The following is a 12,279-nucleotide window of genomic DNA, read 5'->3' on the forward strand; positions in this document are numbered from 1 at the left end:
GCCTGCCTGGTGTTTTTACATGAGTAGAATATGTGTTTTTATTTAAAATATATCTCTGGGTTATTTGTGGGGCATAGGAATTTGTTCATTTCCCGCCCCCGCCCCAAATATAGTGCAGCCCACAACATGGTCTGAGGGACGGTGGACTGGCCCATGGCTGAAAAAGGTTGCTAACCCCTGGGTAAAACCATCAGCCTCAAGGAGTAGAGCCTTTATTGCAATTGCCCCCAAAGCTTTGGACTGACCTCCCTGAGAACAGAAACTGTTCCATCCTCAATAGGTCAGTTGGTTAGAGTGTGGTGCTGATAATGCCAAGGTCACAGATTCGATCCCTGTATAGGACAACTGCACATTCCTGCGTAGCAGGGAGTTGGGCTAGATCAGTGGTTCCCAACCTTTTTTTGACCATGCCCCACCTAAGCATCTCTAAAATCCTGACACCCCCCCCCCGGTGACATATAATTCTTATTATTCACAAAGTGGAGGATGCCTAAAAGGCCATTAATTGTTAATAACTCATTCTTGAATTGCCCCCTTAAAAATCAAATTGCCTCCCTGTGGGGCGTGTGCCCCATGTTGGGAACCACAGGACTAGATGATCCTTAGGGTCCCTTCCAACTCTACAATTCTATGATTTCTTCCCCCGTGGCCTTTTGGATAGATTGTAAAACCTATGGGGTGCTGAGACAATTTGAAGCCTGTTCAGATTTTATTTGATGGCTGCTGAGAGTCGATTTGTGAAAGGCATGTTATGTTTAATTGCTGCTTTCAAAATGTTTGTTGATATTTAATTAAATTGCATTGAGCATAGGAAAACTGGTCTGCAAATTATTTTGAACGAATAGTATTTCCATGTAACTCAGGAATCCTGTATAGCATATTGGCAAAACTTCGCTATCTGACGGGCAACTCAAATGGCACTGCAAAGGATTGGAGGGGTCAAGGAAGGTATTAACAGGTAGCTCCTCTTCGTGGATAACATTCTGCTATGAGTCTCTTTGATGAAAAGTGCTCACTGCCTTAATGTAATCCTACACGTGACTTTTCTTGCGATCTGCACGATGGTTGTTGTTTTTTTACATCTGTTTTCCCCCTCTTCCCGACTTAAGATTTCTCACTCCTTTTGCTAAAGGTTTCTCTCTATTAATTACTTCTTCGCACCTGGATATAATTACCATTCACAAGAGTCTGCCTCTTTTCAGGCTTAACTCTCAACAAGGTTTTCCAAGAAAGCATTCTTCATGACTAAAGACTGCCTCCTGAAGGATGGGACAAAGAGGTAAGGTTTTATTTTATAATTATAATTATGACTATAATAATAATAATGAGACTGATATACAAATCTAACAGCATCTGATAACTATCTAAAGTAACATTCTTCTTGTCCTTCCAGACTGAAGATAAAATGCAAAGATCTATTGGGGGGGACAGACAGATGGGGGGAGAGGATTGTAGCATGTGATGTGCAGAATAATTTGCATCTCCCGTTCAGGATAGGAAGGTCACACAATCTGTAGTGCAACAGCAAAGGGCAAGCAATGCCTTACTTCTTTAGAGGTTATTTTCTATATGGTATTCCAAGCCTACAAGTTCACACAGAAGTCCCCCCCCCCATTAAAAAAAACCCCTTGCATTTGTGTGAATCCGAATGTTATTTTAACATCTGTTCTTTTAAGGCAGTTAGCTCTGGGAAGGCAGTGTTCTTTGCCATAAATTTAGGTCATTAATTTGTATCTGTTCTTTGTTTATTTAAGAAACAGGACAAAGGGGCAGCTGCTGAAACATTTGGCTGTGCCGAGGGGTAGTGGGCTGAACATGTCGGAGTTCTGCGTACGACCAGCTTGAGTTTGTATCCACAGCTACAGGACAGAACTTTATGGAGTCCTTTTGCCAAGCCATGTGGTGCCTTCCACTCTGTGGTTTTGCTCTAAATACCTGGAGGTTTTTGGAAGGAAGGCATGACAGGGAAGATCTGGAAAGTGGGGGGTAGCAACTGCAAATATATATGCAGGCTGCCCCCTTTTTTGGAGGTGGGGGGGATAAAGAGGGTATTCAAATAGCCATTATTTTTGCTGCATTGGCTTAAGTGCTGCAATTGGCTAGCAAAAGTCACACTCCGCACAGCAAAAATGACCTATTTTAATTAGACATTTATAAACAGAAGTGGAATAATACCTGCTAAATTGATTGTTAACTACATTTAATGTTCTTAAATTGACCATTAAATTGGAATAATTTCTAGTGAACTCTTGATACCATAAAAAGGGGGGGGAAATGTTACAGAGGTTTTATTTATTTTCATAAACCTAATGGTCTCGAGGGAAATTAGGTACATTTGCAGGGGTTGCTTCTTCTGTGTTGACTCTCTGTGACTTCCAATCAGTGGCATCTGGACTGCTAGAAAACAGCATGCTCTCAAATGGGGTGGCTTTAACCTCCTTGAAGAAGCACAGCCATGCAGTTTGAGCTGTGAACATTGTTATCCATAGGTGACCCCCAGTAATTATATAGCTCCAATGATTTTTGTCACTTTTTGCTCACGAAATAGCCCACTTTCTGTGGCACAAGAGGGAGGCAAAACATTGCAGTACAACTACCCAGTCCACTCAGCCAGTCTCTTATAAAGACTTTTCAGCATAGAGGGGAGAATTCAGCCCGAGACAAATCTCCCTCTCTCACACACTTTGGAATAAGCAAAGGAATGCAGGGTGACAAGCAACAAGTGATCAAATAAATAGATTAAAAACAACTCCAGTACGGATTGTAGATGCAGGCTGGGAAAGATCTCTACTTAACTACGTTGTTGGAAGAGGAAGGTCTTCAGCAGGTGTCAAAAAAGGTAAAGGTAAAGGTACCCCTGCCCGTATGGGCCAGTCGTGTCCGACTCTAGGGTTGTGCGCTCAACTCACTTAAGAGGCCGGGAGCCAGCGCTGTCCACAGACACTTCCGGGTCACGTGGCCAGCGTGACGAAGCTGCTGTGGCGAGCCAGCACCAGCGCAGCACACGGAAATGCCATTTACCTTCCCGCTATAAAGCGGTACCTATTTATCTACTTGCACTTAGGGGTGCTTTCGAACTGCTAGGTGGGCAGGAGCTGGGACCGAAAGACGGGAGCTCACCCCGTCGCGGGGATTCGAACTGCCGACCATACGATCGGCAAGTCCTAGGCACTGAGGTTTTACCCACAGCGCCACCCGCGTCCCTGTGTCAAAAAAGAGCTAGTGCCTAATATTTAAGGGGAGGAGATTCCAAGGGGCAGGTGCCACAGCCCTGAAGGTCTGATTCCTACATTGTGCAGAGCAGACCTCCTAATAAGGTAGCGTCTGCAGGAGATCTTTAGCTGTAGCACATACTGATCAGTTGGGTATATAAGGGGTGAGTCAGATAGGGCTTTATATAGGGACGTGGGTGGCAGGGTGGTCTAAACCCCTGAGCCTAGGGCTTGCCGATCAGAAGGTCGGCAGTTTGAATCTCTGTGATGGGGTGAGCTCCCATTGCTCTGTCCCAGCTCCTGCCAACCTAGCAGTTCAAAAGCATGCCAGTGCAAGTAGATAAATAGGTACTGCTGTGGTGGGAAGGTAAACGGCGTTTCCATGCACTCTGGTTTCCGTCACGGTGTTCCATTGTGCCAGAAGCGGTTTAGTCATGCTGGCCACATGACCTGGTAAGCTGACTGTGGACAAACGCCGACTCCCTCGGCTTGAAAGCATGATGAGTGCTGCAACCCCATAGTCACCTTTGACTGGACTTAACCATCCAGGGGTTCTTTACCTTTTTACCTTTTACCTATATACCAATATAAAAGTCCATCCCCCTGAACCTCACCTGGTAGCTAACTGAAAGTCAATGCAGTTCTTTCAACAGTAGGGTAACATGTTGGCCAAATCCTGCCACAGTGAGGGTCAATTCACTGCATTTTGCACCAAGTGCAGCTTCCAGAACAACTTCAAGGGCAGCCTCACATAGAATGTATAAGTGTACTGTGGTCAATGATATCACAAGCCACTGAGAGATCAAGGAGGGATATGGCCCCACTCCCCCTGTTCTTCTGATGAAGGTCACTCATCAGGGTGACCAAGTTCAATTCAGTTCCATAACCAAGCATGAACCCAGGTTGAAATGAGTCAAGATAATATAATAATAATAATAATAATAATAATAATAATAATAATACCCCACCGATCTGGCTGGGTTGCCCCAGCCACTCTAGGCAGCTTTCAACACATACAAAAACATAATAAAACATCAAACATTAATAATAACAATGTGATCCAAGATAAAAAGTCACAATAACTTTAAAAAAACAACCTATATCAAATAAAGCAATATTCAATAGTCCATTAGAATCTAATAGTAAACATTAAAATGAAGCATCAGCAAATAATAATTAAAGAGTTTACATTTATTACAATAAAGAATTACTAATCTATAATCATAAAAAAGCATGAAATGTTTTGGCATAAAATACCACAAAATGTAGAAAACCACGTAAAAGGATCAAATTGAGAAAAAAGGACACACAACTTATAAAATTACTTTAAGAAATATCCCTGAGCTCCTCTTCTCTCTTCCAAGCTGCTTCTGCTGTTCTCCAAGTCATGGTCTGGGAAAGGCTCCCAGGGCTGGAGGGTGAGGCAAGGCGGGTGGGAAAGCCATTGGCTGATGAAGAACAAAAGTATCTCTCCCCTCACAGTTCTTCCTCTGGAGCAGCTCTCCCACAAAGTACTCCCCATCCAAGAGTACTTGCAATGGTTGCACCACAACCCTCCCTGGTGAGCTTGCCTGACAGCAGAAGCAGCGAGAGTGGACAGCAGTGCTCCAGTCAATGCCAGGTATCTGGGTCTGGTAGTTGCCATTTTTATTTCCACAATGTCCCTAACATAGCATTATTCCAAAGCATTGTTGAGAGGGAGGTTCATCACACATGCGTAAAGACTGTGGTAAAAAAGTCATTATATAGAGAGAGAGCAGGGGAAAGGATTACCACCTTGAGAAGGCGCTGAGTGGTTCCGCCTCCCCCCCCCATCAACAACTTAATAAGTTTTAAAAATAAAATAATAGGAGAAGAAACCTAGTTCATGGCAGAGCCTCTGCAGAGTGTATTAGCCCCCAGGATGGGAACTGATGTCATTCTTCTAGGCCTTCAATGCAAAGATGCAAAGATCTATTGGGAGGAAGATGGGGGGAGGTGAGGATTGTAGCATGTGATTTGCTAGGATGGCAACTGATGCAATACTGTCGTACTGTAGTAATCACCATCCTGTGACTATATGAAGCTGCCTTATTCAGTTAGATGATTATTCAATCTAATCAAATATTGTCTGTTGGGCAGTGATCTTCCCTAGGACTTATATCTGATTTATTTTTATTTTTTAAAAAAGCTTATGATGCCAAATACTGAACCTGGAACCTTCAGTATGGAAAAGATGGGCTCTCCTACTGAGCTACAAATCCCTGAAGGTGGGAAATAAGTGTAAGAATAGTAATAAATGCTTTTGTAAGAAAATGTAAAAGATTAATTAGCAGGGATCGAGAAAGCCAGTTGTAACACATCCATCTGCTGATTAGATCAGGAACAGATCTGGAATGCTGGTTATACTTAAACCAGAAGGAAAGTACTTTAAAATAATGATTCATTCTTCCAGTGGTTGATCAATCATGTGGTGTCAAACTATCTTCAGAGCTTGATACTACATCTAGTATTTGGAAAATCCCATTGCCTAGAGATTCATTGCTCCATTTTGAAAGTACTATATCAACCAGAAGGTTCTATTCCATTTGGAAAGTACTATGTCATTTACTGAGCTCCAGAGGACATGACTTGTTTTGTAACATCAGACTAGTTTCACGGCAAAATAAGTCAGTATGTCATCCTGTGATGTCACCTGTTCAGTCCCAGTAGCTCTTCAGGTGTCATCTTAAATCTGACTGTTACATAGAGGTGGGTTCATTCCTTGGGTGCTTATACAGGGAAGTACAACTGGCTTAACACATAAGTTTATGACTTGCATTAGAGTGATTGGGAAATGGCATTCATGAAAAGACTTTCCACTAGTACATCGTAAACCATCCCTGTGCCCAAAGGACGAGGGTGGTTAACGGCATGTAGGAAGCCTGACTTTAATGCTCCTGGAAAGGAAGTCAAAGTAAAAAAAGTATGGTAAAAGGTTTAAAGAAGTGATCCTGAGGGGTGGTACATGCCAGGAAATGAATCTTTGGCTTGTGATACAGACATGGCTGTTCCATGATAACATCAGGAACTGTGGAACTGCACCTGTTGTGCAGGTTCCTCTTGGACAATACAGCTCACAAGGTCCTTTGTAGACATGCATGCAGGTATCTGTTTACTTGCACCTTAAAACACCAAAACACTTTTGTCCCTGGAATTCCACAACAAACTTCCTCCAAAGCAAGTGTTTGTTTCACACTGGGCAAAATGGAAGGTTTTCTCCACTCTCGTGGTCCCTTCCAACTCTACAATTCTGTGACTCTAATATCAACTTTTGTCAGGGTAAATGTTAAGCCTACATTTTTTAGTAGAGGCTCTGGAATTCTGTAGTAATATTCCCAAATTGCTGTGAGATTGCTTTCATTTTTAATATTACAAAAGCAATTTAATATATGGAGGACTGCATGTGATTTTGTGCACCATAATCCAATTTTTAAAATCTCCTCCCCAAATACATGGTTGTCATAAATACTGGCAGACAATCTGCTCATTCTCTGGGAATCCATGACTAACTCTTCATCCTGTAATGAGTCAGCCAGTTTCTTGTTTATTTTTCCTGAGGTACAATGCAAATAATTTCCAGATTCCTCCCCCCCCCCCACACACACTTCTTTGTTCCACCTGCTACTTTGGGCCTTCATGCATTACTGTGGTCCCTTCTTTCGTTAATCTGGGTGCTCTACATCTTCCTGAAATTGGGTGGAGGCTCTATGAAGCAACTACTTTTATAGTCATCAAGTACTATTTTTCCTGGTCCCCAATATACCCTTCCAATTCTCATAATTACCAACAGAGGTCTTTTTTTCCTTTCCATAATGTACAAAATGATCTGCCCTTTTATGATTGCCTTGAGAATATCCCACAAAGCCAACGGTGAGGGAGCAGATGCCTCATTCAATTCCAAATAGAAGGAAATCTGTTGTCTCAAATAATCCCTAAATTCAGACACTTTCAGCCAGCTATTACCAAGAGACCACATTTTAAGAGCAGATGTGTTATTAAGGCTGAGAAATGTTATGAGAACTTCGTGATCTGACAAATAAATGCATTTCTATCAAGCATTCCAACATTTGGTTTTTTGGGGGGTGGGGGGAGTACATTTAAAAAATAGATCCTATTGCTGATGAGAGATGAAATCTTTCTTCAAAAACCACACTGTATTTTAGCCATTGCCTAAATATTATTGGATAACACTGGCAGGCATTCATTTGATCACATACTTTTCTTACAGAATACATTTTCTCTAGGGAGCATGAGCAGAATGTGATGTTCTACGTTGTGTCCATGTTTGTAGGACATGTTCCCATGTTTCTGGGAGAAAGTGGCGGGACAAGAGGAAGTGTGGAAGAACCCTCAGGATTGTTTATGCTGAGTTGCAGCAACGACCCAGGGTTTCCGACTGAGGCTGTTCCAAGCCAGACGGGGAGCTACTGTTAAACCTTGAATCTTTTGCATGCAATGCAGGTAGATTCAGGTAGGTAGCCGTGTTGGTCTGATGCAGTCGAAATAATAATTAAGAAATGTCCAGTAGCACTTTAGAGACCAAAAAACACGAAAGCTTACACCCAGAACAAACTTAGTTAGTCTCCAATGTGCTACTGGACATTTTGTTATGCAATGCAGGTGTTTTACTACTAAGCGATGGTCCTTCCTCTCAGTGGATAAGAGGGAACAGTTTATTGAAAGGGATAAAAAGCCCTTCTTTATTGCCAGCTCTTTTGAATTCTTTCATGGTATGGTCTCCCAGGCCAGGGCTTCCCAAGCTGTGGAATGGTCCATGGCCTTCATTCAGGTGGTGTGTGCTATGTCTGTAGAAATACAATTTAAAACTAATGCAGCATCTATCACAGCACATTATGATTGCTACAACAGGCAAGTGGTCCGTCTAATCCCCCAGCAATTTTCAAGTGATCCATGGGAGTTGGGGAGGTCCTAGACAAATCCAATAAATGAAAGGATTAAATGACAGCTACTCCTGAAAAACAGTTTTCTAGCACTTTTTAAGATGCAGAAGTTTTTTTCTCTACTGCTGCTTTTAGTGCCACATCCGTTTTTTGTTTTAATTATTATATATTGCCTATAAGGTCCTTTTAAATCCCATATGTGGACTTCTTCTGAAGTTACTTTGGCCCAGTTTGCTCATACTGATAAGCCAAATTATGGCTTAGTGTGAATGAAAAGAAGTGTGAGTTCCTACACCAGGCACCCCCAACCTTCAGCCTTCCAGATGTTTTGGACTACAATTCCCATCATCCCTGACCACTGGTCCTGTTAGCTAGGGATCATGGGAGTTGTAGGCCAAAACATCTGGAGGGCCGCAGGTTGGGGATGCCTGTCCTAGACCACAGATCATGGGTACATTGTTCCTCCCCTGATCTTTCTGCTGCCCTGCTAATTGAGACTAAGCCATGGTTTACTGAGCATCATTGAGAATGATCGTGATGGATAGGTAGTTAGCATCATATATGGGCCTCATTTACATAAATAGCAGGGCTGTTCCTGAGCGTCCCACATCTTCAATGAGGAAATGAGCATGCAACATAAGAATAATCCATTTCTCAGCCAACCATGTGGCTGGACATGAGTTGAACATCCCACCATGCAGTCAAGGGTGCAAAGTTCCAATGTTTGAGGTTCTGCTTTGACATTCAGTGTAAGACCTCTGCCTGTCCTGACTGAGCAATGCTAAATTTGTGCCCAAGTTGTACCATTTCAGAGTATAGATGGGGCATCATATGACTGAATGCTTCTCCATAAAAAACAAAATCTCTCCTCACATGGCAAACTAGCATGTCAGGGGGAAAGGTGTTAAGTCTTCTTTCTGTCATGTTAGTTTTCTGTGGGTAAGTAGAGGCTATCTCAGTCATACTTAATCTGCAAATTAAGCAAATTTGCATAAGTGTGGCCACTAAACACATTTTGCCTTGATAATTGAAATCAATTCTTCTAAATTAAATCATTAAAATCACATCCAGAAATGCTATCAACTGTTTTAACAGTTGTCTTGAGCAATGATTTAGTTATTATTTAAATTAAATCCTATCAAGAAAATTGCATAATGTGATCACCTTTGGCATTTATCAGCAGGCCTGGCATCAGCGCATGACATCCTTGAAAAGTCCCAACACCCTGGCAGGACCCACCATTAATGCTTGCCCTGGGTCTCATTTAAAAATTCAGCTGTGTCCAAGAGCCACCATTTTAATTCCCAACAATACCCTGGAGCAACACTATGACAGAGGCATTCTGGGTAATTGAAATAGCACTTCCTGTATCTAGCCACTCAGGGGTGGTAGTGGTGGGGCTACTTATTACTGCCACTGGGGTAAGTTGGATGGGCCCACAACATAGGAAAGGCCCAACAGAGGGCTCTTCCCCAAAGTTCCCCTCAAACTTGGATCTGGTCCTGTCAGAGTTCTGTACTATATATTCCCAAGTGTCTTATTCTGCATGTTTTGCATAAACAAGAAATCATAAGGCATGGGAGGAAGAAACACGCTTGCAACCCACTCTGCAAAGCTCAGCGTCCAGGAAAGCCCCATAATAGTAAATGGGATTTGGCCTGGCAGAGCATTCTGAAGAATGCAGTCTAGATCTGCTAATTAAATCACAATAAATAACAGGGATTGATGGTTGGTTTTACCATTTCCTTTATTGTCTCCGACCCATCCTCTTGCGTTGACAAATGGATCTCCTTAACCTCTGGTGGCAGCATTCATTTGAGCCTCTTTAGACAAAGATGAATGAGATGAAATCCTGGCAGTCATTCCCACACTCTTAAAAAATCAGTCATAAATCTAAGAATGCATAGGATTCTGTTTCCTGCAGATATATCCTTGCCTTTCTGCTAAGGCTGCCCCTAAAATATATGATATATGTATTCTGTTTGTTCTATTCTTGTCAGCTATAAATGTGACTTTATTCCAATTTTGTCTTCAAAGGTTTGTTGAGAGGTTCCTCTGTTTGCTAGATGCATCTCTATTCCCTCTTTCTGTACACTGATTCTCACTATTCCGGCACAACTTCTAGACTGTTTCCTTTTGGCTATGCAGCTGCATATTACAGAAGAAGCCTGGCGGTATGAACAAACGACCGTTCAGGTTAGCAGTCCACCGCTATTGATTAACCCCAATAAACTTGTGAGAAACCACATTTTATGCTAGGGATTTTATCATACACATCATAGCTTGTTTCCTGCCCAAAATACACGAGTCTGGGAATGGGTGGGGCTAGCTCTACCTTCCCAGTGCCACTGCTTGCGCTAACATTGTTCCAAACCTAGAGTAAGATTTGCTGAGTTTGAAGGGGGCCACTTTCATCCCACAAAGGGTTTCCAGCACAGGGGCAGCCCTTGTGATTGAAATGATTGGCATGCTTCAGGTGGTTCCCTTCAGTCTCAGCCAATCACAGGCTGGCTTGCGGTTGCTGGCACATGTATTATCAATGGAGGGGCAGACCTAGGCTCAAGCATTCTCAAAGGCCCCTTTTGCATGTTCAGCAGCAAATGTCATAAGTGTCTGCTTATGAATTTGCTACAGAAAATAAGGAGCTCTGCAGCATTATTGGTGTGTGTGGTGGGGGAGAATATCTGGGATTTAATGACAGCTAAAGTGAATGGTGGTTGCACGCTGCAATAGGATGGGATGAATTGTTCTCTGCTTCTTCTAATCCTGTCTTTTATTTATTTATTAAAAAAATACTTATATACAGCTATTTCATATGATATATTTTTCTAACTAAGGAAGCTGATCTCAAGAAATTAGACCTGTTGAAAACTACTAGAATGCAGTTTAGTACATATAATGCAAAGTTAAATAGTACAAAAAATATGAAGCATTCGTCAGAATATTTTCCTTAGTTACCAAGACTGAAACTGATGGTATCCACAAAGAAGTACAAGGACACTCTGTGCTATAAACTAGGACAATGGGAAGGTGTGTTTTTCTTTACCCAGTTCAGGAAATCCTGTGCGTCTTGCAAGGGAAAGTAACATTTTCCTTCTCTGACCTACAGCCTAATTTCAGTCAGAATTTCACTGCTACGAACATCCCAGGCCAGGTGGGGAAAGGCCTGCAAGGCAGGGACCAGTTATCCCAGGACTCATAGCCTAGATACAGTGAAGGACAAAATTCCTTAAAAGCAGCAGAGTGAATTTCAACAGGTGCGGCATTTCTAGACCTTTGCCCTTGCCAAAGTTGTATTTTCTTCACACTTGTTAAGAGCGCAGGAACTTTGTCATATTTTGCATATAGTCCTCCTTGAGAGAGAAGGACACAAAGGAACACCAGTTTCTGGAAAGCACAGGAAGAGAGAGTGCTGTTGTGCTTGTGGGTTTCCCACAGGTATCTGCTTGGCCGCTGTGAGAACAGGATGCTGGACTAGATGGGCCATTGGGCTGATTCAGCCAGCTCTTCTTATGTTCTTAATCTGTTGCAGAGGCCTGAGTAGCGTGAGGAGTGGGTGAAGGGGGTGGAAGCTGAGAAAACTGCCTCTTCCACTTCTGCGAGTGGTTGCCTCCATTGAATACAAACCCCTTCCATGAACAGAAGGGTGCCTTTGCATGGGCCGCTGATCAAGCAGGCATTTCTTATGTTCTTATATTTAAGGATGCAGGTAAACATAAAACGTCTTCAAACAGATGATAAGTGGGTCCTGTCTTTCAGCTGAGGGTTAAATGCAGATTCCTCGATTTGAAAAGGGCAACCGCAACTGTTCCAGAGCAGAGGGCAGCCCTGCAAAAGAAAAAGAAAAACCATAAGCAGCATTTGGCCAACATTATCTTCAGCTGAAGTATCATTGTTTAGAATTTCCCGACGCTTGGGAAATAACTGGTGAGCAGAACAGAGGACTGTGAAAGTCATGGGAGATGCCTAAAGCACTCCTGGGCTGCTTACATTTCTTACTTTTAGACGAGCCTCAACGAAAGCACCTGGCTATGGCTTCAATATACCGCTATGATGATCTGTTCATACATGTATATGAAAGGGGGGAAATCTGCCAGATACACTCATGCAAAAAAAGGGTTATGTTGCATGAATGCCTCCGAATG

At 42.5% G+C, this 12,279-nt stretch overlaps 1 long non-coding RNA gene across 3 annotated transcripts; it reads left to right on the forward strand.

Annotated features, from left to right (window-relative positions):
• The first annotated feature begins 1,140 nt into the window (after positions 1-1,140).
• On the forward strand, positions 1,141-10,361 carry LOC310758973. 3 transcript variants are annotated; one of them, XR_014546142.1, is made up of 4 exons: positions 1,141-1,279; positions 7,525-7,704; positions 9,315-9,480; positions 10,172-10,361. It is a non-coding gene; the product is annotated as an uncharacterized lncRNA (long non-coding RNA). The 3 variants fall into 3 exon arrangements; XR_014546143.1 differs by having other exon boundaries at positions 9,318-9,480; XR_014546144.1 differs by lacking the exon at positions 9,315-9,480.
• Positions 10,362-12,279: the final 1,918 nt, after the last annotated feature.

The sequence above is a fragment of the Podarcis filfolensis genome (assembly GCF_964270895.1).
Source record: "Podarcis filfolensis genome assembly, chromosome: 3".
NCBI lineage: Eukaryota > Metazoa > Chordata > Lepidosauria > Squamata > Lacertidae > Podarcis > Podarcis filfolensis.